This window comes from Primulina tabacum, chromosome 2, assembly GCF_025594145.1.
Source record: "Primulina tabacum isolate GXHZ01 chromosome 2, ASM2559414v2, whole genome shotgun sequence".
Lineage (NCBI taxonomy): Eukaryota > Viridiplantae > Streptophyta > Magnoliopsida > Lamiales > Gesneriaceae > Primulina > Primulina tabacum.
Genome location: NC_134551.1, coordinates 45522057 through 45546701, shown reverse-complemented (window position 1 = coordinate 45546701; position 24645 = coordinate 45522057).

The window sequence follows — 24645 nt, the reverse complement described above, 5'->3', positions numbered from 1 at the left end:
TGTTTTTATGTGCTTAAAAGGTCTGCCATGATTAGGACATGATTAAGCATGGATTTACACAAGTTTTAGGGTCATAAAAATCAACCAAATACGTCAAATACGCTGCAACAGGGAGAGAACACAAGCTGGGAGCAAATTCTGACATGGTGTTTGTAGGCTCGGTTTTCATGTCTTGATGGCTTGGCTTGGTCAGGGCTTGGTTCCAGGGCGAGCTAGGGTCTGTTATGGGTCAAGGGAAGAGTCCTAGCCACGCTAGGACTCGAGACCATGGGCTGGGGAGGAGTCCTAGCAAGCTAGGACGCCACCCGAGAGATAGCGGAGGGGCTGCGCAGGTTTCAGCAATTGTGCAGGGTTTGTGGCTCGGTCAGGGGGCTTGGGCTGGGCTAGGTTAGGTCCTTAGGGTCCTTGAAGGGTGCTTGAAGGGATGGTTCAAGGGTTGGCTCGGTGGTTGGGGGCCCTAGCAGCAAAAACGTGGGAAACACGAGTTGAAGCATCAAGTTGATGCGCAGGTTTCAGAAGCTGGTGCAGGGAGAAGGGGCTCGGCCAGGGGGCTTGGGCTGGGCTAGGCTAGGTTAACAGGGTCCTAGAATGGTGCTAGAGGGGATAGTTCAGGGCCTGGGTCGGTTGGCTTGGTCCTAGCAACAGAAACGTAGGGTCCATGTTCATGTGGGTTTTCATGGCTGCTGCTTGCACCTACTGGTGTAGCTTTGGTTTCAGGGGCTGGGGTCGAGTACTTAGGTTCTAATGGTCCGGTATGGTCCATAGGGGGTCTAGGTCAAGGTTGGCTCAAGATGGTTCGAGCTTGGCTCAGGGAAAAACGAGTTTGGCTCAAGGGTGCCTAGGTGTGTTTTTGGGGCTGTTTCTGCAGCTCATGTGTTGCTTCGTTTTTGGATCTTAGGTTAAGGTAAAATGGATCCTAATGGTTAAGGAGGGTGCCTAGGTGGATTGGCTAGGTTTTGGTTCAAGGCGGCTCGGGCGTGGCTCGAGTAAATTAGGAGATGGCTCGGTGTGTTCGATAAAGGGTCAAAAACGAAAATAATAAAGCTAAAATTGAATCCATGGGTCCAGGGCGGTGTCTCATGACTTGGAAGGGTAGAATAAATCATAAAAAGGTTATGTTAAAAATTTGGGATCAAAATAACGAGTTTTAGATTTATTCGTGATTTAATCGCCGCACGAAACGCTAATTAACGAATTAATTGAAACGCATAGTTTTAAGCTTTATATAGTCATGAAAAATTATATTTAAACTTAAATAATTATTAAAAGTCTAAGTTTTGAATTTGGGAATTTTATATTAAGTTTTGGTTTAATTCGGGGTTAAAACGCATTAATACGTCTTATTTAAAGATTAAATTAAAAGTCCTCGATTTAAGCTAAATAAAAATATGAGAAAATTCATGTAAGCTTAAATAATTATTTGGAACATGTTAGAGTCAGTCAAATTAAGAAAAAGTCAAAAACGTGAAATTTTACGTCTAGGGGTAAAACGGTCTTTTTACACCTAGAAATTAGTAAATGTCATGGCAGTGCCCTGAATGCTTTTTTATGTGCTAATATGATTATTTTCTATAGTTATGGACGTTTATGGAATTTTTTTTAGTTAAAATAATATTTTAAATGTTTATGAGATTTTTTATGTTAAAATGATATTTTAAATGTTTAGGGAATTTTATATGTTTATGATTTAATATGTCAAAATGTTATTTTAAATGTTTTGAGGTTAAAATGTCATTTAAAATGTTTATGAAATGTTCATGATTAAATTATGATTTTTAAATGTCTATGGGATTTTTATGATTTAAGGAAGACATTTAAAAGACATGTTGCATGCTTGGTTTCAAAATAAAAATGATACTATATGCATGTTTTTATTAAGTGATGATAACATGTTGAAGGACGTGAAGGGATTGTTACTACTACATGTTGGAAATATCGTGAGGGTTATAGTCCTAGTGGGAGCCCGACGATCGTGTTTCCTTGGATACGGATATGGATACGAATACGAATATGTTAATACGTTGGCCAGGGCCCAGTTGACTGGTGAGAGTGTTGCTGGTGTCCCCCGCTGCCCAGTACTGTGGTTTTTTTTAGATGGATCCATCGCCCAATACGATCAAGAATACGAGTCACAATCACGATCCGAATTCAACAAACACGAACATGAACATGAATATGGATATTAATATGGACACGAATATGGATATGAATATGAATATGTTTATGTGATATGTTTATGTTTTTGAAAATGTTTAAGTTTAAAGTTTATGCATTATCACGAAAATGTTTACGAAAATGTTATGTTTTTAAGTTTATGCATATCATGAAAATGATATTTTAAGCACAAGTATTTTTCACTGTTATATGTTAACTGTATTATGTATTACTTGTAATAAAAAATATGATGTGTTGAGTTTTTAGACTCACTAGGTGTGATTGATGCAGATTATTATGATAATAATGTGAATGGAGGTCTTGATGGTTGATCTGACTGGACTGGAGGTGCACATAACCCGAGGACCGACGCTAGTTTTCCGCACTATTTATGATTTATGATTTTAAATGATGTTAAAGATATTTATTTACGACAATTTATTTATGAGTGGTTTTTTAGAGATTATAGTATTGACTATACTTTTCAAATGTTAGTTGGTTGATTTATTTTAAAATGATAGCAAAAATATTTTATGCTTGTGTATGCAATTCGGCCGATGCTATGTGAGGTTTGAAAAAAAAAATTCTAGTATATTTAAGAAAACGAATAAGCAGACGTTTCAAGCCTGGATATTACATCAGAATTTCAAGGAAAAAAGACTGATGAAAGAAGGTACTAGGCCATATTCTATTACCTATCAAATTTCATATGCTGTACCTAATCTAATGCAAATCATTCAGAATTCTTTATTAGAAACGAGTTCATTGAAATACATGATATATTTGGAAAAGTTGCTCAGGAAATTTATTCAGAAAGAGTTGAGTTTCATTTAATACAGGAAACATATATCAAAATACAAGACAACCCGATTTTACAGAGGAATCAAAGTCTTAGATTGGAATCAAGAAGACTGTCTTTTCAAGGGGATAGAATTACAAGTTACAGGTGGGGAAAAGAACCTATCCAAAAACCCAACTTAAGCCAAAAAGATTTTCCACAATAGGAAAGCTTAGATGCTCAGAAGGGTGGAAAGATGTAGAAATAGTAATTGATATTACGAAAAAAAGGAATCAATTTCCTTGTAATACCATATACTATTTAGAACAACCTATGATAGGAACTTACCAAGGAATGATCAATATTGGATAATTGGAATTTCATATCAAAGGAGTTCCAGGAAAATAACCAGATCGATTGGTTCTTGGACTAAAGTTTCTCGAGGAACATAAACCTTGAAAATGTCTAGAGTATGGAATGAAGTTTATGAAAATGATAGGATGTGGAAAATCCAATGAACACAAGCCAATTCTCGATATATATTCCAGTAGGAATGTTATACGAACAATGCAAGGCAGAATATTTTGCTGCTTATATTGATTCAGGGGCTGAAATCTGTACAGAAAAAAGAGGAGTTTTTCCCAATAATTTGGAAGAAGAATTACCAAAGATTACTGGATGAGATTTTTCTAGAAGAATCTTAATCTTATGCAAATGGATTAAGATGACTGAATTCGTAATTAGTAGTGCTGGACAAACACCTTGGTATAAGGTAAAAACACCACCAATTTAGTTTCATGATACATGAGCGGACATTTGCTAGGAAACAATTTCATACAAATGTTTAAGTCCTATACGCAAGAAAATGAGACTAGACGATTAATGTTTACAATACTTTGTGATCACAAAATCATAGTCCAGAGACTAAGAGATGCATTTTACAAAAGATTTTCAATCCAGTTTCGCAGCATGCGTGGTGATGAAGAAAAACTTCTGAACCCAAAAATAAAGGATTCTAGACGGTTTGGAGAAACAATGCTTCAACTAAGAGCAGATAAAGAGCTCCAATCGGAAGAAATAGAATGTCTTAAAATAGCTCTACATAAGAATGAGGTAGAGTTTGAATATAAGATATCTTTATAAGATGTCAAGAAAAGGATCAAAGAAAATTACAATGAAGATCCCTAGGCATGGTGGGATAGAAATCAACTCAGAGATTGTCTTAAAATTAAGGAAGGCAAAGAGTATGAATTTGTTCGTTGCAAGCCTATCCCAATGAACATAATTGATCAAAGGGATATGCAAATTATAATCAAGGAACATTTGGACCTTGGTTTGATCAAAGCAGGAATTTCACCTTACAGCAGCCCAAGATTCCTGGTGAGAAATCATGGTGAAATAAATAGGAACAAACCCAGACTGGTTATTAATTATCAGGAGATTAATAAGATATTGGAGTTTGATGGGTATTTCATACCTAGTAGAGAACATCTAATTAGTTGCATACGCAATGGAAAGATATTCTCTAAGTTTGATTGTAAGTTTGGTTTTTATCAGATTCAAATGCAGGAAGAAAGCAAGAAATTCACAGCTTTCTCTACACCACAATGACATTATATCCGGGAGGTATTACAAATGGGATTTGCTAATTCACCACAGATATTTCATTGGAAAATGGATAATCTATTTAAAGATTATTTCAAATTTATGTTTGTCTATATTGACGATGTGTTGATCGCATCTAAAAATATGGAAGAACATATAAAGCATCTATAGATTTTCTCTGATTTTGTAAAAAAGAAGGACTGGTTCTATCAAAAAAAAAAAGTAGTCATTGCCACAGGAAAGATTGAATTTCTAGGAATAGAAATCGATGAGTCTGAAATAATTTTGCAAGATCATATAGTAGAAAAGGTGCGAAATTTGCCAAACGAACTAAAAGAAAAGAAACAACTTCAAAGCTTTCTGGGAGTTGTTAATTTTGCTGGGATGTTTGTTAAAAACCTAGAAAAACACAGGAAGATGTTTAGTTCATTATTGAAGAAAGATTCATAATTTATATGGACAAAAGAACACACACAGGGACTTAGTCAACTAAAGGAGATTTGTAAGAGTCTTCTGAAATGGTTATTCATCAGGATGAAGATACTTTGGTATTGTATACTGATGCTAGTGATCATTGGTGGGAGGCAATATTAACCAAGCTCACACCAGAAGGAGAACATCCATGCAGATAATGCAGTGGACTTTTATCGGATGCAGAAGCCATAAGATGGCAATTCAACAAAAAGGAATTCTATGCATTAAAAAGGGCTTTTGAAAAATAGTCATTATTCTTACTCGCAAAAAAATTCACTTTAAAAATTTATAATACACAGGTGCAAGCTTTCTTAAGGAATAGGATATAATATAAACCTGAGAAAGCTAGATTATTAAGATGTCAAGCATTATGTCAGAATTATATTTTTTTATATTGTGATAATTAAATCTCATGAAAATATTCTTGCAGATTTTTCAACAAGAGATGGACAGCGGTGATATCGATGTCATCATAAAAATGCAAAGCCATTTTAGGGAACACCTTGAAATGTTTCAAAACGAGCTCAACAAGCTGGCCTTAAACGCAGAAGTTGCGGGAAGGCTACAACAAGCCGATAAGAAAATTGTCTCTGATCGAATCACATGATGTTTACAGGCATATACTTATTTATGGTCTGTAATTCAAAGGCCTATCCTCCAAGGCATTGAGAAGCCATTGGTTTTCCAAATAGAGAGTTTTCGAGTACAAGACTCTATACCTGGAGCAGGAGATTCAAATACCCCTAGAACAAGTGTTAAGTCGGGATCATCTCCAGATGAGTCGGCTGAAACAAAATTGAGACTCCATATCCTTATCTCGAGTCCCCAAGTCAACCTTTCACCTCGGGGATTGAAGAGAGAAATATCAACTTTAGACCTAATACTGACAAGGGTAAATCTAAGGTTGATAATAATGAAGCTGCAATTTCTCCATTTCAGGTTTACCAACAAAACTAGGGAGAAATTAAAAACAAGAGTAGGCATTAACCTAGCTACTAACATGGTTGATGTTTTAGGAAAATATCCTAGGGTATGGATGAAACCAAATTCATATTCAAAGGAGGTCAAAGCTTGGTATGAATGCAGGGCTCTTGCCTCAGTTTATACTACATCGCCCAGCTTCCTAGAAATTTCATGATTGGCGAAATAGATCCAGGAAGCTGTTCATGAAACTTGAGCAAATAATGATTATTTGTCCAGATGAGATATTCTGGAGTTATACTTCTTCAGTACAGCCCCAGAACCAGCAGGAAAAGGCTCACACGAAGCCTTTCATTTTATAAAGATAAGGAGGGCAGAAACAAATATTCAGAAATTTATCAAAGATCCTCCGTCAGAAGAAACACCCCTTGTTGCTTCAATAACTGAAGACGACATTTCTACTATAAGAGCATGGGGTCTATGGGTCTGTCTTACTGAGATGGACAAAGTCAAGTTTCTGTTTAAATTTTATCATAATTCAGTAAACGGATCATTCATGTTAAATACTATGACAGGAAAAACCACAAGTTTTGCAGAAGATCTTTTCAAAAAGAAAAGAAATCTTCTGTGGAATAGCAAGCTGTCGGGGAGTAAAAAAACTCGTCAGAAATTCTGCAATATGTCTCATGTGGGAAGATAGTCAGAGCAGATCTGCCCAGAATGCCCAAGCCAAAAAGTGCCAGAATTTGGCAAGGGCTTCAGACCTTGGTCAGACATGAGCATATTGCAGAAACAGGACCAAGTGGTGAAGGACAACAAATATGTTTTCCTAGGGGACATCAAAAGTTTAAGATTCCTCGACAAAAATAAGTGGAAATTTGAACCTAATCACTTTTTCATGGGGACAACAAAAGCAAAAGATTCCCCGACAAAAGATAGTGGGCATGTGAATAACCCACTAAATAAACAAAGAAGATTGGACCCAATTACACCTATAAATAAAGAGTAAATGGGAACTAGTAAAATACACAAAGTCGAAACATGAAGAAGATGCATTGTACATATTTGAAGGTTTTTAAAAGACGCATCAAGAAAATAAGAAAACAGCTGAAGAATTTCAAAGCCTACCACAAAGGCTAAAAGAAGTAGGAAATGAGATATCAGCTTATATAATTCAGACAAATATCAACCGGTTATGCCAGGAAATAAGATCAGAAGAACGAGCTGTTTCTAGATTAATAATCTAGGAAGAAGACAACTCAAGTGGAGGGACCACTCAAACACTCACTCGACCCACTCAAGAGTTAATGCCAACCACAGCTGGAAGCCATTAAAGAAAATTTATGCCAAGAACTAAAGTCTGGGATTCAAATCCGCAAAGGGCTTTTATAAATAAGAAGGCAGAAGGAAGATGAAGGCATGACTCAACCTCTTCGTTTTTCTTCAAAATATTTGTAATATTTTCTCTTTCAAATTTGTGTGTGCTGTAAGTTCAGCTACTATTAGTAGCTAAACAAGTTTCTCCTCATCTACAGGAGGTTACTATGTAATAATAGTTTGTATGTTTGAATAAAAGAACCAAGGCTGTTGCCCCTCTCATGTATTAGTTTCAAATTGAACTACTTTACTATATACACTGAGGTAGGAAACGAAACAGTATTGTGCTAAGTGTTGTTGAAGGAATCTGCGTCAGGAACCATCTGTTGCGACTGCGTGGTTAGGCTTTGAGGAGCAATCTGTAAAACCCAGTGGATATAACCCGACGGCACGTTGGTCAAATAGGTAAACTATTCAATTTATTATACGGAAGCATGATGACCCATTTATATATATAAAAAATCGATCATTTGAGTATGATATATAGGCTGAAAACCTTGCTTAGCTGCATGTCTTGAGGCTATATGCCTTTAAGAACAGGCTTGATAGGTATAACAATGTCACATACTAAATTTGAAGGAATAAGGGTATTCTTGGAATTTTCAAAAAATGAGGTAGTTAAAACTAAGTTTTAAAGGGATGCGTAGTAAAAATAAAGTTGAAAAAAGAGTTGTGTATTTTTAAATAAGTTGTCCATGATAAATTACCATTTTTTTAATAATTAATAAAATATTAATAATTTTATTTATTAAAGGTAATATTATAATTTAAATTCAATAATTTGATTGATATGGGTAAATAATTAGTAGATAAATAAATAACATGACAAAGTAATCATAGGATATGTGATAAAATAAATTATCAAGGGATTATTTATGTATAACTTCAAACTGTGTCTTATTATAAAATAAATATTTTCGTTGTTATATGAATAAATTAATATTACTAATTTTAATAATTATAATCATAAAAATAATAACTATTATTATTTACTACTGTTATTAATAATAATTATATTATAGTTGCATAATTATTATTGCAATTAATAATAAATAATTAATTATCATTATCATTATACAATTATTAATAATTATGCCCGTTAGTAGGAATGTAATCGAGTCGAGTCGAGCCGAACTCTTGAATGTTTGAGATTGGCTCGTTTATAATCGAGCCGAGCTCGAGCTTTATTTAACGAATATATACATGACTCACGAGCTTATTCAAGCCTTTATCGAGCCTAAACAAACTTAATAAATATGAATTATACATTTAAATTTTCATTAAATTAATTAAAAATAAATTATATATTTAAAGAAAAATATATTATTCTTATTAAAATTTGTAAATTTATTATAATAAATAAATTTTATAGATTTTTCTATATATTTCATAAATAATATGCAAAATCAATAAATCAAATATCAAAACTATTACTTTTTCATCTAAAAGATTACTCATGAACTTACTAACGAACATGTTCACGAGCTAACGAGCCGAATACTGTAAAGCTTGAGTTTGGTTTGTGTATCTTAACGAGCCTCATTAAACGAGCTCAAACGAGCTTTTATCGAATCGAGCTTCGAATAGCTCACAAACGGTTTGGTTCATTTACATCCCTACCCGTTAGAGAAGGTCAGTCACAAGCTTTGATAAAGAAAAAGTGTTGGTGCTATGTCAGTGGTAGCTTTGCACCGTAAAAAAATATATCAACGTTGGTGTTAGGCAGGTGACAGCCAGCTAACTATTGCGTCGCACCTCTTCATATCGATATTAATTCAAACAGATTAAATCGTTTAGTTTGGAAAACTAATCCTACAATTCAGGAATTTGCTAGGATGAAGATAATAATTGATGCCATTAATTTTATAACTAAAATTATTTTAATAATTTTTGTTATTTATTATTTTTATTATTATAACATGAATAGTTATTTATATAGAAAATATTAACAACAACAATGGTTATAATTACTAAAATAATTAACATAAAAATTAATATTTTTATATTAATAACAATTATTATATTAACCAAAATATAAAACTATATATTATATGTACATGTTAAAAATAACCATTTTTATTAGTTTCATATTAACAGGATCGATTAGGTGGATCGTCGTTGAGCTACAATAGCTAGGTTCTTTAAATATTGAACATCGATTAATTAAATTGAGTTTGATTTTCAAATCTAGCGGAAGACACTTGGAAATAATATTTCGTAGAAACCGATTAAATATTTTGTAAAATATGTAAAATATATGCAAGTTAAATGAGTAAAAATATTTTGGTTGAAGCATTTTATCAAACACTTGGTATGCAATATTTTGGTATTTGAAGAACACATATAATGCTTCAACAATGCATCTTTAAAAACAGTGAAAATGATAAGTAAATGCAATAAATAAAAAGACACGAATTTGTTTATGGATGTTCGAAAATTAACAACTCATATGTCACCCCTTCTTCCCTTTGGAAGGGATCTACTGGAAGACTTTGATTTATACAATACTTTATACAAACCCTGTAATGCCCGAATTTTAAGAAAATGTGGCAGTAGTTGTGGTTTTTAGCGTAATATTTTGTATATTGATCCATTTGATGTGAGGCTACTTCCATTAGAAAGATTAGACATAAGGCTATAACTTTCCTGTTTTGAGTTTTGTTCAAATCATTAGGGAAGACAAGCCAAAAGCGCCCCGAAGTGTGTCGTGCGTATCGTCGTTCCTACAATGACACATGTTGGGAGATTGAGCATAACTTTTTACTCAGACCTCCAAATGACATGAGATTAATTCGAGATGCAAGCCAAGACATAGGGCTACAACTTTCCTGTTTACCACTTTTCCTAATTCTGAAGGAAAGAGGAGTTTCGGAAGCAATTTTTGACGTAGCTGTGCGCAGAGCGCGCCCGAGCGGAAAAAGATGTCCGCCCAGATGGACCTTGTTCGAAAATTTTATATTTATGGACCGAGATTTCCGCGCCCGAGCAGAAAAAGATGTCCGCCCGAGCGCCCAGCAAGTTAAGAAAACGTGTTTTGGTGTTTGGGAAGGCATAAAATCGAATGGGATCAATTTTTTTACTCATTTTCCTTCTCATTCTTTTCTCTCCATTGGTTTAGAGATAAGGTGATAAGGTTTTTCATTCTCCTTCTTTTCTCTCCATTGGTTTAGAGCTAGGGTTCTTCATTCTCCTTCAATCCAATTTCTTCCAAGACATTAATCTTTGATTGAGCCTTAATATTTGCTTGGAGATTAGAAGTTCTTCTCCTCAAGAGTGTATAAGCAAGGTAAGAAAGCTTATTTTCTTGGTTTAGTGATTGAAGGGAAAACAATGTGTTGTTTGGTTTGAGTGTTGAGGTAAAGTTGTTAATATAATGATTGATGGTATTATTATTGTATGTATTGATATTTTGAAAAGAAATGGAATTGAAGGTAAGAGCAAAGTAAAGGAGCTAACTCTTTAGCACGCATGTCATGTGTTTGATAAAATGATTCAATAAATGTTTTTATGGCATATTACGGTTAAGAAATTTACGGATCTTGATTCGAAGCAGTATTGAATTAATTTTGAATTTTGAACAAAAACTACTCTGTTTTGATAGATGATCAAAGTTCTTGAGTTATAGTAGAATTCAAAGGTTCAAGACTTCTCACCTACACATTTCGATCTTCTTTTGGTAATATTTGAAAGGTATGTTACGATCGGTAACATATGAGGTAAAAGTATCATTTATATTTTAAATTGAAAACTCTATGGCTCGATGAACTATTGGTGATTTAATGATGATTGTTGTATTGAGATGAGTTGATTATGATATCGAAATGATGATATTGATTTGCATCATTACATTGCATATTGAGCCACTTTTTGATTCAGATTTGATATGGCGGAGGTCGCCTTGATTTATTGATTTGTTGGACGTATGGAGCTATAGTTGAGTTGGCATAGTGTATGCGGAGGTCGCTGCTATGGCCTGAACACTCTCTATAGGCGCACCATAGTCCTGGGATGGTAGAACACAGCACACCACCCCGAGCGGATGAGTCGGTGGATGTTGCTGGGTGATTCTATTCCCTTGGGTACCCTATGACCAGAAGATTCATTTGATCTTGAGATTTATTGATAGCCCACAGCTTCTGATCATGCATTGCATTATATTGCTTCTTTATGAATTTTATATGAGATATTTGAAATTTTAATTCTCATATGTTATTGATTGTATCATACTGGGTTTATACTCACCGGCACGTCGGCTACCTCTTGTTTTCATGTGCTTGACGGTAGGTGAGGCGAGGCTTGGGATGCCAGAGTCCAGCTCCAGGCGAGGAGATACGAGTTAGAGTGAGATTCTCGGGTCTTAGGAGCTATGTGATGATGTTTGGATTTCTTTGGTTCACTACTTTTTGTTGGCATGTTGAAAATTATATTTCAAATATTTGAGACCATTAAATTATTTTGACGATGTTTATGTGAATTTGTGAACCACAAATTATGTATTTACTAAATCATTTGGTTTGTTACAATTATAATTATTAGTATTAGATATCGGACCCGGGCCCCCACATTAGGTGGTATCAGAGCGTAAGATATTTGGGAACATGGTAGATCGAGTCAGTTCGAATTGCTTGATCATGAGATATATTTGCTAGCATTATCATTGTACCATAATGTGAAATACATGATTATAATTAAGATATTATATTGTTGAGCTTTATTTGAGATTTTTGAGATTGTTGAGTCTCGAGAGCCAGAGATGATTGATACAAGATTGACATGATTATGATATTGTGATTTTATATGTGTTGATCTATTGTATATCAGACATGGCTACTCGAGGTAGAGGTCGTGGTAGACCTAGACAGAACATACCAGTGGCGCAAGATCAAGGCAGTGCTACTCATACTCAGATGTATATAACTCCGACTCCGATGGAGATATTGTTAGCCAGATTTCAGTCTTTGCACCCACCGATGTTGAAGGGTACCGAGAATGCATTAGAGTGTGAGAACTGGTTGGAGAATATGGATCAGTTATTTGAGTCTCTTGAGTATCCAGATGATCGTAGAATCAAATTAGTTGTTCATCAGTTATTGGATGTTGCTAAGAGTTGGTGGATAATGACCAAGAAAAATTTAGAGGGTCGAGGTACGATTGTTACCTGGGATATTTTCAAATCTGAATTTTATCAATGTTTCTTTTCTACCTCTTATAGGAAAGATAGGGGAGCCGAGTTTGCAAATTTAAAGCAGGGAAATCTGAATATTGAGGACTATGTTGCCAAGTTCTCGAATTTACTGAGATTTGCGCCTCATTTAGCATCCGATGAAGAAGCTAAGGCCGATCATTTCATAAATGGTCTTAATCCTAATATATTTACCCTGGTTAATACTGGAAGGCCTAACACTTTTTCTGAGGCTCTTGATTGAGCCAAGGGAGCTGAAACTGGAATCATTAGGCAGAGAGGTTCTCAATATTCGCAAAGACCCCAACAACCACAGTTCCGATAGCAGTTCAGACAGGGTAATACTGACGGTAACATTGGTAACATAAGAGAGCGGTTCAAGGCTAGAGGCAAACAATTTAAGAGGCATGGAAGTAATTTTTCGAGTTCTAGTGGGTCGAGACAGTCTGGTTCAGTTCAGGGCACTGGTTATTCAGGCCCGACTTGTGGTCAGTGCGGTGGTAGACATTATACCGATCAGTGTAGAGGAGTTTCGGGAGCTTGCCATTTGTGTAACCAGGTGGGACACTATGCTCGAGTGTGTCCAAATCGTGGCAGTGATATATCCCATAGTGGGGGATCATCGAGACAGACATCTCACCAGAATCGCCAGACTCCTACAGTTCATTCCTATCAGTAGTCAAATCGGACAGATCAGAACAAACAGAGTGATAGCCACAGGGTAGGACAACCACCTAGACAGCAGGCCCGAGTTTTGCACTCACTGAGGATGAGGCACATAATGCTCCAGATAATGTCATTTCAGGTAATTGTTTTCTCTCAGATTATCCTGCTTATGTTTTGATGGATACTGGTGCATCACATACTTTCATAGCTGAGCACTTTTTCACATTGCATTTGTTGCATTCTATACCATTATCATCTACCTTATCTATTTCTACTCCACTGGGCAAAGTGATAAGGTCTGTTGAAATGTTAAGTGGTTGTGAATTTCGTTATGAGAATAATGTCATTGAGCTTGATTGCATTGTGCTGGAGATGTCTGATTTTGACTGCATAGTTGGTATTGACATGTTGACAAGATACATGGCAACTGTAGATTGTTTTCAGAAGATTGTTAAGTTTATGCCTCATATGACAGATCACTGGACGTTTTATGGTAAGGGTTCTCGAGCTAAGATTCCTTTGATATCTGTTTTGTCCATGACTCGTTTGTTGCAGAAAGGAGCAGAATGTTTCTTGGTTTATGCAATTGATATTTCAAGGTCAGTACCTAAATTGAAAGATATTCCAATTGTTAGTGAATTTTCAGATGTATTTCCAGATGAAATTCCAGGATTTCCTCCAGTCCGAGGAGATTGAGTTCAACATTGAGTTGATGCCAGGTACACAGCCTATTTGTAGAGCTCCTTATAGGATGACGCCAATTGAACTAAAGGAACTAAAGGAACAACTTGAGGATCTATTGGCTAAAGGATATATAAGACCAAGTGTTTCACCTTGGGGTGCTCCGGTTTTATTTGTGAAGAAGAAAGACGGGTCTATGAGGCTTTGTGTCGATTATAGACAGTTGAATAAAACCACAGTAAAGAATAAGTATCCTTTGCCAAGGATTGATGATCTCTTTGACCAGTTGCAGGGTTCTTCAGTATATTCTAAGATTGATTTGAGATTCGGATATCATCAGTTAAGAGTTAGAGAGACAGATGTGCCTAAGACTTTTTTTCGTACCAGGTATGGGCATTTTGAATTTTTGGTTATGCCTTTGGGTTGACCAATGCACCTGCGGTATTTATGGATTTGATGAACCGTGTGTTTCAAAGGTATATAGATCAATTTGTTGTGATCTTCCTTGATGATATTCTTATTTATTCAAAATCTGAAATTGAGCATGCCGAGCACTTGAGAGCTGTTTTGCAAATTTTGAGAACTGAAAAGTTGTATGCTAAATTATCGAAATGCGAGTTTTGGTTGGATAGAGTGGTTTTCCTTGGACATGTGATTTCAAGTGCTGGTATATCAGTTGATTCGAGTAAAGTTGAGGCAGTCATCAATTGGTCTAGACCGACATCAGTTCCTGAGGTACAGTAGTTTTATGGGTTTGGCAGGCTATTATCGCAGAGTTATTGAAGGATTCTCACAGATTGCGAGGCCAATTACCCAGCTGACACAAAAGAATGTACCATTTATTTGGTCACCGGCATGTGAGGCTAGTTTTGTTGAACTTAAGCAGAGATTGACTAGTGCTCCAGTTCTGATTATCCCATCAGGTGTAGGAGGATTTACAGTGCACACTGATGCTTCACATCAAGGGCTGGGTTGTGTATTAATGCAGCATGGCCGTGTTATTGCCTATGCTTCACGACAGTTGAAGCCACATGAGTCTAAATACCCAGTGCATGACTTGGAACTAGCAGCAGTGGTTTTTGCGCTAAAGATTTGGCGTCACTACTTGTATGGGGAGACATTTGAGATATTCACTGATCATAAGAGTTTGAAATACCTCTTTTCACAAGCAGAGCTGAACATGAGACAGAGGCGTTGGTTAGATTTGTTGAAAGACTATGATTGCGAAATAAAATATTATCCAGGAAAGTCTGATGCAGCAGCCGATGCTTTGAGCAGAAAAGTATGAAATATGTCCTTGATCACTAGCAGTGTATCTGACTTAATAGAAGAATGTTGTTTTTCTGGTTTGGATTTTGTGGTAGATACTCAACCTGTAAGAGAATTTATGATTCAGGCAGAGCCAGAGTTGTTTGTAAAGATTAAAGAGGCTCAAAGGTTAGATCAAAGCATTCAAAAATCAGTTGAAGTCGTTAAATCAGGACATCGATCAGAACTTCAGGTCAATAATGAGGGTATTTTGTTTGTGAATGATCGTATTGTAGTTCCTAATATTTCAGAATTGAGGATACAGATTTTGCGTGATGCTCATTGCAGTAAATTCAGTGTACACCCTGGAAGTAAAAAAATGTACAATGATTTGAAGAAACAATTTTGGTGGAAAAGAACGAAATCTGACATAGCAGAATTTGTATCTCATTGTTTGAATAGTCAACAAGTGAAAGCAGAAATAAAGCGACCAGGAGGTTTTTTGCATAGCCTTAAGGTTCCAGAATGGAAGTGGGACCATATCACCATGGACTTTGTCACGAAATTGCCGAGGTCGTCGAGGGGTTGCGATTCAATTTGGGTTATCGTTGATAGATTAACCAAGTCTTCATGTTTTATTCCTTATCAGATCACATATAGGCATGATCAGATGGCCAGATTGTATATCAGAGAAGTTTTGAGATTGCATGGTGTGCCTAAGTCCATTGTATCAGATCGTGATCCCTGATTTTCTTCTCATTTTTGGCAGAGTTTACAAGAGGCCCTTGGTACTCGTTTGCATTTGAGTACAACCTATCATCCTCAGACAGACGGACAGTCAGAACGTACTATTCAGACATTAGAGGATATGCTGAGAGCTGTAGTTATGGATTTTGGCATTGGTTGGCAGGATTCGTTACCACTTGTCGAGTTTCTTATAACAATAGTTATCAAGTGAGCATTGGAATGTCACCATTTGAAGCACTATATGGCAGGAAGTGTCGATCTCCTCTGTATTGGGACGATTTATCTGAAGCACCAATTGTAGGACCTGATATGATAAGAGATATGACAGAGAATGTGAAATTGATTCAGAGTCGTATGAGAGCTGCTCAGGATAGACAGGCTAAGTATGCAAACATCAGGAGACGGTCGTTGATTTTTGAGAAAGGTGACAGAGTTTTTCTGAAAATATCTCCTTTTCGTGGTACGTTAGATTTGAAAAGAAGGGTAAATTATCACCGAGATTCATAGGTCCGTATGAGATTTTGGAACGTGTTGGTGATTTGGCTTATAGATTAGCTCTTCCTCCTGCGTTATCAAATGTTCGTGATGGTTTTCATGTGTCCATGTTGAGGAAATATCATCCATATCCTTCTCATGTACTTCCACCCGATGAGGTTGAGTTAGATCAGAATTTGAGCTACATTGAGAGACCGATTCAGATTCTAGACAGAAAAGATAAATAACTCAGAAATAAATTGATACCATTGGTTAAAGTACAGTGGAGCAGACATGGTGTCGAGGAGGCAAATTGGGAATTAGAAGATAAAATGAGACAAAAATATCCAGAGTTATTCAAATGAAGTATGCTTCTATTCTCGGTTTTATTTTCATTATTGATTATTACATGTTATACTTGAAAGAGATGATTGATTTCGAGGACGAAATCTATTTTAGAGGGGAGGAATTGTAATGCCCGAATTTTAAAAAAATGTGGCAGTAGTTGTAGTTTTAAGCATAATGTTTTGTATATTGATCCATTTGATGTGAGGCCACTTCCATTAGAAAGATAAGACATAAGGCTATAACTTTCTGTTTTGAGTTTTGTTCAAATCATTAGGGAAGACGAGCCAAAAGCGCCCCGAAGTGTGTCGTGCGTATCGTCGTTCCTACAATGACACATGTTGGGAGATTGAGCATAACTTTTTACTCAGACCTCTAAATGACATGAGGCTAATTGGAGATGCAAGCCAAGACATAGGGGCTACAACTTTCCTGTTTACTACTTTTCCTAATTCTGAAGGGAAGAGGCGTTTGGGAAGCAATCTTTGACGTAGCTGTGCGCAAAGTGCGCCCGAGCGGAAAAGGATGTCCGCTTGTTCGAAAATTTTATATTTATGGCCGAGAGTTCCGCGCCCGAGCGGAAAAAGATGTCCGCCCGAGCGCCCAGCAAGTTATGAAAACGTGTTTTGGTGTTTGGGAAGGCATAAAATCGAATGGGATCAATTTTTTTACTCATTTTCCTTCTCCTTCTTTTCTCTCCATTGGTTTAGAGCTAGGGTTCTTCATTCTCCTTTAATCCAATTTCTTCCAAGACATTAATCTTTGATTGAAGCCTTAATATTTGCTTGGAGATTAGAAGTTCTTCTCCTCAAGAGTGTATAAGCAAGGTAAGAAAGCTTATTTCCTTGGTTTAGTGATTGAAGGGAAAACAATGTGTTGTTTGGTTTGAGTATTGAGGTAAAGTTGTTAAAATAATGATTGATTGTATTATTATTGTATGTAATGATATTTTGAAAAGAAATGGAATTGAAGGTAAGGGCAAAGTAAAGGAGCTAACTCTTTAGCACGCATGTCATGTGTTTGATAAAATGATTCAATAAATGTTTTTATGGCATATTACGGTTAAGAAATTTACGGATCTTGATTCGAAGCAGTATTGAATTAATTTTGAATTTTGAACAGAAACTACTCTGTTTTGATAGATGATCAAAGTTCTTGAGTTATAGTAGAATTCAAAGGTTCAAGACTTCTCACCTACACATTTCGATCTTCTTTTGGTAATATTTGAAAGGTATGTTACGGTCGGTAACATACGAGGTAAAAGTATCATTTTTATTTTAAATTGAAAACTCTATGGCTCGATGAACTATTGGTGATTTAATGATGATTGTTGTATTGAGATGAGTTGATTATGATATCGAAATGATGATATTGATTTGCATCATTACATTGCATATTGAGCCACTTTTTGATTCAGATTTGATATGGCGGAGGTCGCCTTGATTTATTGATTTGTTGGACGTATGGAGCTATAGTTGAGTTGGCATAGTGTATGCGGAGGTCGCTGCTATGGCCTGAACACTATCTATAGGCGCACCATAATCCTGGGATGGTAGAACACAGCACACCACCCCGAGCGGATGAGTCGGTGGATGTTGCTGGGTGATTCTATTCCCTTGGGTACCCTATGAACAGATGATTCATTTGATCTTGAGATTTATTGATAGCCCACAGCTTCTGATCATGCATTGTATTATATTGCATCTTTATGAATTTTATATGAGATATTTGAAATTTTAATTCTCATATGTTATTGATTGTATCATACTGGGTTTATACTCACCGGCACGTCGGCTACCTCTTGTTTTCATGTGCTTGACGGTAGGTGAGGCGAGGCTTGGGATGCCAGAGTCCATCTCCAGGCGAGGAGATACGAGTTAGCGTGGGATTCTCGGGTCTTAGGAGCTATGTGATGATGTTTGGATTTCTTTGGTTCACTACTTTTTGTTGGCATGTTGAAAATTATATTTCAAACATTTGAGACCATTAAATTATTTTGACGATGTTTATGTGAATTTGTGAACCACAAATTATGTATTTAATAAATCATTTGGTTTGTTACAATTATAATTATTAGTATTAGATATCGGACCTGGGCCCCCACAAACCCATTTCAATTTTACGACTTATCTCTTGCCTAATTGAAACTCCTAAAACAATCTCGATTGTAGGCCGCAACCTCACAATCCGCATAATCTTTAACTTCTCTTATGCCAAGACTACAAACACAATCTTTAAAATTTTTGTATGAAGACTCACTCAACTACACTTTGAAGCTCAACTCTATTATATATGTGTGAGTGATTGTGTGTGACAAATTTATCATTTACAGTGTACATCTCAAATGTATCCTCACACAAAGGATTGTACTCTCAACTAGCAGATTTCTTCATGCTGACCGCCTATACTTTTAATCCCTTGAAAAGGCTCTTGTTTGATCTTCAAGATATATTTATATGCTCCAACAATGATATATACGTTAGACACAATTATATGAGCATTTGAAAAGATTCTGAAAGTGCAACGATCAAATTCACCTTGCTGGACATTTTCCCGATCCTCAACTGGTCAGCAGTTCAATCTGCTTAGCAATTCAAGCGGTCAGTATTTCAATCTAGTTTGCAGTTCAACCGCTCAGCAGGCTGACTCAACCGATCAGCAACTCAACTGGTTCAGCAGTTCAACTGGTTCAACAGCTCAACTGGTGTGCAAAACTAGTAGCTTAATCGTCATTTATCATCATCTTAAGCTCCGATTCAGACTTTGACCTCTTAATATGGTTTGTAGATCATCATATTATTTTTCCAACGCATACAGAAACGCTTCATTCCAATAACCAAGCTGAGAGATATGGCCAAAATACCACAACTGCTCTTACCCGACTGATTGCTGTTTTCGAGCAATCAATTTGGTCATTCAGCGAACGGTTTGGCCTAGTTAACATCCGATTTTTCCCAACTGACGTGAAATACGACTTGTTAAAAATTGTGTTTTCTGATCGGTCAAGTTGGCAAATTACAATTTGAATCATCCAGCTGAGAGATATCATCAAACCATTGAAGATCGTCATAAATTCAGTTTGGCTAAATTCAGTTTCAGTTTTCTTCTTGTATTTGCAACTTCACACATGAGTAAATATGTTAGAAATGCAATAACTAGTTTTGTTAACATCAAAATTAAGAATGCAAACATAAAATATTCCAACACATATCATCATGTCTTTTTTATAATTATCATAACAAAAAAATCCTATAACACCAAACACGTCAACAATTGTAAACTTCATTATCTTATTTTACTTATTTTCAAAATAAGATCATATAACTTATAAGCTCATAAAACAGGTTATAAAACATGATATATTATAAGTTGTTTTAAATAAGTTTTGTCAAAAATATCTAAGAAAACTAAATTTAAAGAACACCGTATCCTTGAGAAAACGAGCAAATATTCAAGTATAGTTATTATAGACGGTACAAAAGAGTTTGAAATGATTTCCCAATTATCTTTCCCTAATTTTGTTTCCTAGATTATAACATGGCATATACCTTCCTTATTTCATGATATCGATAGGTTATTTACGATTATATAAGTGTATTCACTGGATATATATGTTCATGGTCAAAATTTTAAAATTAGTGGTAGATGATGATGATGATAATAATTTATTTAATTCATTTTATAATTAAAATTATATTAATAATTTTTATTTATTATTATTTTTATAACATGAATAATTATTTATATAATTATTTTTTCTACTTATATAATTATTTTTTCTAATATTAATAATATTATTAAACTAATAATAATAACTAAAGTTAGTTATTATTAGATTATATAAATTAATTATTAATTGTTATTATAATTATTATTATTAAATAATTATTATTGTATTAAAAACAAAAATTGATATAATTACTAGAATAATTTACATAAAAAGTAATATTTTATATTAATAACAATTATTATAGTACTCAAAATATAAAACTATATATTATATGTACATGTTAATTAGGATCGGGAAAGAGTTAAGAGAGGGCTGAATAAACTATTTATGAAATTGACGTTTTTATAATTTGTTTTCAATTGTTTTTAGGCGGTTGAAACTTTTCTGGAACGGTTAGAAAAGTGAACCACTTAAAAAGTGCGGAAGACAGTTCAAAATTTTTAATGATAGCTACAACCGGTTGGCTAGTCTATTAACAAGAAATAGTTCAAAATGTAAATGTTTTCAGAAAGTAAAGACACATAATTTTATGTATGTTCGGAGATAAAACTCCTACGTCACCTCTTTCTCCTCTTCAGGAAGGATTCTACTAAAAAACTTTTGCTTCACAAACTGTTGCAACAACCTACTCCAGTCTGGACTTATCACACTGTCTGTTTTAGAACTCTTAGTCATCACTTTACACTTCTGGATATTTAAGAACACTCAATTCACCAGACCACTTAACAAAACAAATAATCAAATATTACTGATATAAAGAAACAGTATGCTTTGAGTAGCACGAGGTTGATCCTTAAATGACCAGATATATTTCTGATGAGTGCGTGATTGATGAGCGATGAAGTATGAAACTTTTAGTGAGCTCAAAATCTTCAAGTATGCAAGCTTAATAATGATGCAATGTAGCGGTTGAAAAGCTTGTACGTCGTATGCGAAAGTCGGCGATTTTTGTTCTTGCATTCTTCAACTTTTCATTTATATAGGCCATCAGACCAATGGTCGGCAAACGATATGTAACGTAAACCTGTAGCGTTGAAGTGATGTGTCACCATCATTTGCTAAAACATTCAATGTTCTCTATTGCTTGTGCAGCTTTGAATCTCGTTCATCTGAAGAGTTGATGTTAGATATCTTTTTTGTAATAATTGTTAGATTTATCAGAACTTGTAGGATATCTGAACGATCTTTCCATTTTAGGATAGTGACATAAATGAAGATCTTTATAGGGACTGGAGCAAGATATGGTTGACTTGTAGTAGTGCAAAACCATTGAATGTCTTGACTTGGTTAGAGAATGTTCTTCATTAAGTTTTCAATAAATAGCTCCTTTAAATTAAGCGGTTGAAGACTTTAAGTAGCAAGTTGGAAAACTTCTAACGGTTGAAATTCGTCAAGCTGCTACAAACGGTTGAGATCCAAGTAATTGAAGTGTTCATGTTATACAAGATAGATTGCGGCTGTTTCCTGAAACAGTTAGGTGCTGTTTTGATTTTGTCAATCACCAAAACTTAAGGGAAGTCATTCTAGCCTTGATGGAAGCCAAGCGGGAGGAGGATTCTTTCCCAGTTGACTTTAAAGGATGTGGTTCATCGATTTCGGAAGCTAGTACATCAACCGCCTTTTCATAAGCAATAGAAGAAATATGAATTGATTCTTTGGTGACTTCTTGTGCTGCAAGACCGGTCGAGGGATCCTCGGGAGTAAAAGGGACTATAGGCAAGCACGCAATAGATTCAGTGTCATCCTTAGGCACAGCATGTGAAGATACTGGCGGTTCTTGGGGAATTCCCTGAGCGGGATCAACAACATATTCAGACTTTGGAGTAGAGGAGATCTCCGTGTGGATTGTGCCCTGATCAAAGTTGGAAAGAGATTGTTCAACTTATTCGACAGAGATCAAAGGTACTTCAGATAGACCGATATGCGCCAAGAGAGGAGGTACAGCTGATTCAGACTCTTGAACGCGTATGTCTTGAACATGAATCTCGTGCTGAGAGTCTGGGGAGCCGGGTGAATTTTGTGTAGTGACCATCTCAGTGACTGGAAAATCCATTGAAATAATGATTTCAGCGGTTGGCAGGATGTTGTCCGCATCACTGGTCACAATGTTTTCAACTGGAACCTATGGAATAGAATAAGTGGTTAACATGGCAGTAGATGAATTTGGTGGTACCTGAGTGGTGGTGATATCTGCGATGTGCTCAGGGGCCAGCACTTCATCAAGATTCAATTCACTGTCAAACTCGTTCTTATCGCCACTCACATGTAATTGAAGTTCTTGCTGCTTAAGAGTGATAACCGCTGAAAATGATAGGGCGTCTATTTCAAGTTGAGCTATGACAGACGAATCATCCTTTGCGGTTGGACAAGTAGGAACAAAATTGTTCCTCTTCAGTTGAATTAGTTCTCGGAGAACACTTTCCTTCAGCTGTAATTCCAGGAAGTCTCTTTAGAGTAGAGCGGTTGGAATGTCAGAGGCTTCTATCCACTCCAATATTGAAAGCTCAAGTTTTGCAACCGCTTTGATTTTTCCAGTTTGAACAAGAGAGTAGAATGTTGTGAACGTTCGAAATTCAAACCACTTATCAAACATCTCCATTTTCTTTTGCACAATTACATTGACCCTTTCGCTTGTGATCACAATGGCAGTGTCAACGTTGTTTGATTTGGGGGGGTCTTTGACCAAAACTTTCTTCCCCTTTTCTGTAGGATGAAGAAGAGGAACACTGGAGAAAGAGGACGTGATTTCCGGTTCGGCGATTTGGGCTTTTCTGACCTTTTTTTCTTAAAGACCTGGGAGACCGGCACGTCGTCCTTAGACTCTTCATTAGAGTGGGATTTCAGAACCAGCTTTCGGTTGGTTACCTTGGGAGGTACAGACGTCTTCTTCTTCTTAAGAAATTCGATCCCGGTCTCTGTTTGGACAGAGAAAATCTCCTCATCGGTTGGAAGATTCTTCTTTCTAAAACTTTCAACCTTTGTCTAGTTGAACAACTTAGTTTTTCCAATCTTAATCATGTCCACTGGCTAGACTCCTTCCTGCATTATTAGATGAAAGATTTGAACTGCAAAACCTTGAGACTGATTCTCTTTCTTTAAAATGACAACTAGTGTCTTGAACAAGACGTCAGACCAGTTGACGTTAAGATTTGAAGCGATAGTGCCATGACAAGGAATTTTTCCATGGTGATTTTATCATACGCACCAGCCTTGGCGAGAATCTCTTTCGCTACTATATCAGTCAACAGTCTGAATTTGATTTTTTGATCTCTCTGCTGGAAAGTTAGAGAAGAAATAGTAGAGTTAGAAAGAGAGAAATTAGTCCTCCAAAGCTCAACATTGCCATTTGTAAGGGTGGCGAAGTTTGTGACACCAATAATTGGAACAAATCAGTGAATATCTTCTAAATAATCAAAATGTTCTTTCCCTGAACAACGCAGAAGATTTGACCATTCTCCATATAAGCCGAATTAAAGAACTCCTTTAAAATGGTTTTGGAATATTGCTCGCTTGCAACCTAGAAACGATCTCAGGCTAGAATTGGCTTGCATTTGAAAAGTGGCTCGCATAGGTTTATCAGTCATGGCAAGCACAGAGGCAGAGTTGACAGCAATGGTGTTGTGTGCAATAGAGGCAGCTATTGACGCGGTGAATGAATAATGTTTGACTAACACAATCTTCAAAACAAGCTCGAATAGCAAAAATTACAAGATAATAGAGTGCTAAAATGCTGAATGCTTGTAATGAGTAAAAATGGTAATGTAAAATTGGTGTCAGTATATCCGGTTCGGGGAAGCACAGATCAATCCACGTGGAGGACTGTCAATGGATGTATTTTAAAAAATTTGAAAAGTTTCAGACGGGGTATAATGAGTAATTTCAAATTTTAAGAAGAAAATTGTCACATCATATAAAGCGGTCAAAAATTTGATTGATTTTAAAGCAATGACTGAGTAACATGCCCAAAACAAAAAAGGAAAAATGAACTGTTTAACTTTATTGCTATTAGAGAGTATGCGGTTGAAGTCATGTAATAAATATGGGTAGTCCACTTTTCAACCGCAGCGGTTAGAAACGTGTTCTTTCCCACCCATTAATTTATTGACTTAACCTCTATTTTCCCATAAATACATGCATATTTCAAGGTTAAATGAACTTAGCCTTGGAGAATGATTAGTCGGCAGTTGATAGAGGTCTCTTCGCATTTTTCCTATCAAACGAATAGTCATTATGACGATTGCGACCTTTCATATGGTCTAGTCT